We start from the raw sequence: 6,951 nt of genomic DNA, 5'->3' as shown, positions 1-6,951 counted from the left end.
CATTTGATAAATTTGATAGACAGTGGGTGGGTTACACCGTCAGGTATGTCTTTAAACCAAGTTGACTTTTTTTTTTTTAGTGTTCATATATTTTCAGTACAACTTGAAAATGCAATATTTATGGTGTGAAATTGTCGCATTTTATATCCATTTTTTCCATTCTTTTACATGTTTTTATAAAGATTAACATGACATCTTTGTATTGGGAGCTTAGGAGTTGCAAAGTTTATATTAAATAGTTATCTCATATATGGTAGCCAGTCTGACTCAAAAGATTTGAGGTTTCATTAGCATTGTAAAATACGTGGAGTGTTACTTCTATTTTCCTTTTTGGAGTAGTTAGGACCAAACTTTTACAATAATGTACTACCAGGTCATATATAAACTTCTTGGTTATAGACTAACTAGATTTGGATTTGGACTTGACATTTGGTGATTATATAATTGTTTTTCTACTTCGACCAAAGCCCGAGTTGACTGGTTGCTACTTGTTATTAGTAATATAAAAGGGAGGGACAAATTAGAAAACATTACATAAACAGTATGTGTTGTTTTGAGTTCCAAAGTCAACCAGATGGCTGCTACTCTTAACATGTCGAGCTTCAACAGTAGAGAGAGCTTGCTTGGGCCTAATATAAAGCAAGGTGACATCATGAAAAGAACAAATTGCTTGAACAATTATGGTCTTGTTGGCTTTCAGTGGCAAATTATGAAAGGTATGTGATTCTTACTTGGATGCATGTTACTTTTTATGCTACTTGGAATAGAGTATATACATTTGTAATCTGAGCTACATACTATCATTCAAAGCAAAACAAGATGAAGATCTTGAAAAATTGAAGGAGACAGTAACAAGTGCAAAGCACAGTTCATTGGCTGTCAGTGAGAAACTTAGCCTACATACTAGGCTTCTGGTTTGGTCTTTTACTGATTTGGTCTCCATTGTTTTTTCTTTTTCCTGATGTTCAGTTGTTCACCATCCTATTTGTGGTTATGACTTCTGCAGCCTCATAACTTTATGAATTTGCATTTTTTGCAATATGCAGGATAACTTGGACCAGCATGTGGACTCAACGGATTCCCACCTACAGGTTACGCCATTAATATTGTTATACTCTTATCAACCTTGATTCCCTGTGCATGGCCGCTTTCACTTTGTTTTGCGGCAATCATTCAACTTTTTAATACTTTGACCTCCAGAAATTGAGCGTTGGGCATAACCATGTTAAAAAACCAACGTCAATTGTTTTGGTATTAAAATAATTTGAGAAAATAGGTTCTGTAGACTTTTTAAACTAAATAACTGAACATGAATTTGAAGTTCCAATGGTAGATCTCTTTGTTTGTCACGACTCATTGACCTTTGTCTTGGATACTAATATTAGAAATTGTATAAAACAGGAATAAATTTTTATTTTGAATTTACCTCTCTTGCTCTAAAATTTTACCAAACTAGATGTTATCTATGGTGTGAGTCTCCACTTGCTAACAAATAACTAATCTAAATCCAGACTTAGTAGTTAGTTAGTTTTTTTTTTTTTTTTTAAGTGATTTAACTTTATTTTATATTTTGTAGAATTATATGACTGGTAGATAAATTTTGTTTTTGAGTGTTTTTTTTTTCCTTTCATAAAAAAGGATACAAAAAAAAAAGTTGGAGAAATTATTAATTTTTTTTGTTTGCACGATAAAACCCATTAAAGATTGAATAAGCGTCATATGAACAAGAAGTTAGCAGTTTATTTTATTTTGATATGTTTAACCTTTTTACTAAACTTTTAATATTTTAATAAATTTATTCGATACCTTTATGTGTGTATGTATGTGTATTCGTTTGCAAGCATAGATATGTATGTGATCTTTTAATTGAGGAAGCAGATTGCTTTGAGCAATGTAAATCTATTGAAAGGAGTTGGTCAGATCCTCCTTTGGCCGATTCGTCGTCCAAAATCCAATCTGCACCTTATCTGATATTCATTGGGTCCTTGTCTTTTCATCTGGTTTGCTGTTCTTGACTGATTGAGAGTGTTGGATTGCTTGAATTTCCAAAGAACTAACTGTGTCCTATCTTCTGTTATGTGATAATTTTTCTTCTAGAATTGGGCACTTAATGTCCTCTATTTTCAGTTGTAGCCAGTTTGTCAAATGAATGTGTTGAGGTGATAGCTGGGCTTTACTTTGACAAGGTAGTTCTTAATGTTACTGAAAATAATAATGAAGATGAATTTTGGTTGCTTACTTGGTTATAGTCTTGATGTTCCCCTTATACCATTTGATAGAAGTCATTTTATTACAGTTTCAGTTCAACTCAACTTGACCAAGTATTAATCCTAACTATATATGGTTGACTATATATATCTTTTCCTATCATTATATCGCGGTGAAGGATATACTCTCTTGAGTTAAATTACTCTCTCACATTCTCATTCATGCATTTTGACTAGTTTTATTCTAGCTATCAATTTACTGCACCAACCACTTTTCTTTGGACTTGGTACCAGCTGTGTATAAAGATTAGGACACTAAGAATATCACACAGGCAGAGTTCCATTTGACTGTGAACGTATCTTCTTGTTATCTTTCTGTTTGAACGAGCAGCTTGTTTTCTCTTTAGTTTGGGTCATGGGTTTAATTGCTGATCAGATTTTAGTATAAATTCTTTTAGTTAAAATCTTCTTCTTTTTTCCATAATAGATAATGATTCTTGGTCAATGTTTTGATTACAAATATGTCATCTTGCATCTTGGTTCATCAATTGTCAGCCCAATTCTGGATTGCCTTCTATGCATCAACATAAGATAGCTATTTCTATCAATGATCAGTCACTTTTTCAGGTTTTCCAGATATCTCTAACTTCAATGCACCAACTTAAAGTGATGGTAATACACTGATTTTTATATTAGTAAGTTATATTCGTATTTTTTTTTTCTTTAAAATTTTTTTTTTGATTGAATATCAGATTTTTTTTATTGATCACCCCCCCCCCCCCAATCTCAAAAAAAAAAAAAAAAAATGGTAGCAAGTGTTAGGTACTGTCTCTTTCACTATCCTTGAATTTTTATCTTTTGATATTATGGGGACATTGGTTGATGATAGTTCAGATGAGATTAGTACTGGGGCATTTTTATCATTTCTTGTTCTTCTCTCCATAATGTCATTTTTCACCATGCTCGAACAGCATTGAAATAATGCTATAGTAAAACCATCCAGATCTGAATGTCATAGGTGAATGCCTCTCATTTCTAATTGTGTATACTTCTACTGATGCTTTTCTCATGTTGCTAACATTTTGTCCTAGTGTCCTCTATTTTCTGTACCCGCTAACGTTTTTATTCACTATCTGCCATATAGTATGATGAAGAATTTCTGCCCTTGTTATTTTGTCATTTTATACCTTTATTAAGTAGTGCTTTCCTTTGGAATTCCAGACCAGTTTTATCAGCATAATGATAGCAATTTTTAGGCTGGTTTTTTAAATTCAAATTTTAAAAGAATAGTTTCCCTCCAGCTCTCTTCCATCCTTGTTATTGTGTTTTATTTGCTCTCCTCCAACTCAACTGCCCTTTTAATAAAAATTTATTTATAGTGTCCCTCCTACCAAAGGTGCTAATAATTTCTGTTTCCTTAGAGAATTTTTTTTAGATGACCACATTCATGCTGTTAGAATAATGGTTAAATAAATAATCTAACCATTTCATTTCCTAGTAGCTTATGTTGTTAGGACAAGTGGTAATTTATTATGGTAATTCCCCACTCTACCTCATTTAAAAAATTTAAAAAGTTTAAATCCCCTACATACACGTGGGAGGATTGTTAGAGTAATAGTTAAATGATTAAGTTCATAATTACCTAACAATTTATGCTTTTGGGTAGAGCTAAATGATTAAATTCTCAATTACCTGACAATGCTTTTTTGGTTCAACTGCAATGACATCTGCTTCTGATTCATGGATGCGAGGATTCAATGAAGTGTCAAAATTAGCTGAGGATATCAAAGGTATGATTGCTGGAAGTAGTTCACTGTCTTCATCTGGACCAGAAACATGGCGTCATTTGTCAACTGCTTGGGGAAAGATGACAATATTATGGACCAAACTTGAGACTCTGGAGTTACTTCTGTCAATGCTTTCTAATATGCAGCCAATGTAAGTTTTCTAGTGGAATTTGTATCATTATAGGAGAATAAGCTGTAACGTGTCTTGAGTCACATCACAAAAGAAATTGTTTCATGTACTTCCATGTTTCTAATGGAAACATACATTAGCTAATCTTTAAGGTTAAAAAAACAGAGCATAAGACGTGAAATGTAGGTGCAAGTTGTAAGGGTTCCTCAGTTTTAAAAGGATTCTGTTTAATGTATAGTTGAACACTAATACACTAGTTGCTGTTCTGTTAGGGCTAGTTTGGATTTTGGGCGAGTGGAGTAGAGTTGGCCGGAAATTGGTGCAATTTCTAGAGGTTGATTCAAGTATGTTTGTTTGCTTGAGACGCATGTTCTCATTCCAAACTGGCCATTATTGGTCATTGAGGAAATTGACGCTATATGATAAGTGTTGCAACAGTATAGCAGTAGTTAAAATCATCAGTTAGTTGGTTTAGTTATCATCTTTTAGTTGGGTTTGTCAGAGGAGGTGCTGATGAAGCGGATGTAAGCAGTTAGTTAGCTGTTGTACACCACCAAGGGCAGTTTGAGTTAGTTAGGGAATAACGGAATGTCAGATTGTACTGAGTGATTGTATATAAACAGCTGTAAAGGAATGTAAAGGGTATCAATGAAAATGTTAAGCAGATTGTCTTCTTCCTTGTTGTTCTCTCTCTCTCTCTCTCTCTCTCTCTCTTTCTCTACAATTCTAATCTAGGAGGCCTAGTTTCCTCGTAGAACTACGTTCATTCCATTTCTGTGTGATAGATATAACTGGTACCTATCACCATATGAGGTCATGCTATTTTCAAACTTGAGCCTGTGGCGCTTGTACACAACTAATTGATTGAAGTATGTTTGTTACCTTGGGATGCATGTTTAATAGTTTCTCTTGTCCAAATTTCCAGATGTTGATTTCATCTATTTAAACGCAAATTACTTGTTATTTTCTGCTGTGAGGGAAATTCAGAAAATACCATGGAAAGCAGAAAATAACTGTTAGATGCTGTCTCAGAAATATTACCAATTATACTGTCTTGCTCATTATTAGAATCTTTGCTCTGATAACCACATTTGTGTAGCAAAAGGGAGTTACGCATTGAACCACTATGACCAACTATTGCTTGCCTTCTCCATTCACACCACTGCTCATACTACTGTGATCACTATATTACTCCCTCCATTCTTTCTGCAATGACCTCCGTCCCCCCCCCGCGCCCAACAATCTACTTACTATTACCATAAAACCTCACGTTAATTCTGTTGCTGATAATATCTCAATGTGCAGGCTCTCTTTTGACGGTAAACTTACGATTTTTTCTTAGAAATGGAGAAAGACTTCATTATGTTCTTGCTTTGGTAAGTGTATTTTAAAAGTTTTAATTCCAAGCTCTTGATGGACTGCAGTGCATCTCTTACTCTTGTCATAAGTCCTTGCATACGTGCTGTTGTTGTCTACATGATGCGTTCCTGCAGTGGTTGGTTTATGCGGTGTTCCTCCAGTGTCATATCAAAATTCATGTTTTCTGGTATCAGGTTTGAAAGTTTGAGTTCACCAAAGTATATAAAGTGTTGAAAATTTATTGAAAATTTAATGGTTTAGGATTTTAATTTTAATTTATATTCATACAATATTTAAATGAGTCCAACATGTAATTGTAGGTAAGTAATTTTTGTAAGGCAACAGTTACCTTCTTTTCTATGAGATTCAAATTGTTCTTTTTCTGTTTTCACCTTGACTTTGATTAATTACCGATTCTCTCAAAAGCTTATATTGATAGAAAAGATTCACTTAACTAACCGTTATCCTGACAACCTCATTAAAGCTTGCCTCTGCTGATGAAGAGAACTGGAAAAGAGATGAATCTGCGACAAGACATGCTAAAACATTTGCGTTCCAAAGTCAACTAGATGGTTGCAACTTTTAATATGTCCAGCTTCAACAATAGAGATTGCTTGCTTGGGCCTAATTTAAAGCAGGGTGACATAATGAATAGAACAATTGGTTTTGACATGCATGGTCTTGTTGGTTTTCACCGGCAAATTATAAAAGGTGTGTGGTTCTTACTTGAAACTTTTATGCTTCTTGGATTAGAGTATCTACATTTGCATTCTGTGTTACATACTATCATTCGAAGCAGAAACAGAAGAAGATTTTGAAAATTTGGAGGAGACAGTAACAAATTTAAAACACATTGCATTGGCTGTCAATGAGGAACTTAACCTACATACTAGGCTTTTGGTTGGGTCTTTTACTGATGTGTTCTCTATTTTTTTCCTTTTCCTGATGTTCACCATCCTATTTGTGCTTATGACTTCTGCAGCCTCATAACTTTATGTTCTTCTTTCTTTTACAATATTTATGATAACTTGGACCAACATGTGGACTCACCGGATTCCCACCTAGAGGTTTCACCGTTACTATTGTTGCACTCTTATCAACCTTGAGTCCCTGTGCATGGCCGTGTTTACTTTGCTTTGTGCCAAAGCATCCAACTTTTTAATGCTTTGACCTCCAGAAATTGAGCATAGGGCGTAACAATGTTAAAGTACTAGCATCAATTTTTTGGTATTAAAATAATCTGAGAAAATAGGTTGTGTAGACTTCTTAAACAAAATTGAAAAACAAGACTCGTTGTCCTTTGTCTTGGATACTAATATTAGAATTTGTATAAAACATGAGTAAATTTTTATTTTGATTTACCTGTCTCGCTCTAAAATTTGACCAAACCAGATGTTATCTATGGTGTGAGTTTCTAGTCGCTAACAAATAGCATGCCCTCAAAAAAAATTTATTTTATTTTCTTACT

General features: G+C 33.9%; 1 pseudogene; it reads left to right on the top strand.

The window, feature by feature from the left end:
• The first annotated feature begins 3,339 nt into the window (after positions 1-3,339).
• Positions 3,340-6,589, top strand: LOC142609175 (syntaxin-51-like; annotated as a pseudogene).
• The last annotated feature ends 362 nt before the right edge of the window (positions 6,590-6,951 follow it).

Source organism: Castanea sativa, chromosome 9, assembly GCF_040712315.1.
Source record: "Castanea sativa cultivar Marrone di Chiusa Pesio chromosome 9, ASM4071231v1".
Classification (NCBI taxonomy): domain Eukaryota; kingdom Viridiplantae; phylum Streptophyta; class Magnoliopsida; order Fagales; family Fagaceae; genus Castanea; species Castanea sativa.
This window is presented reverse-complemented; position numbering and strand designations above follow the sequence as displayed.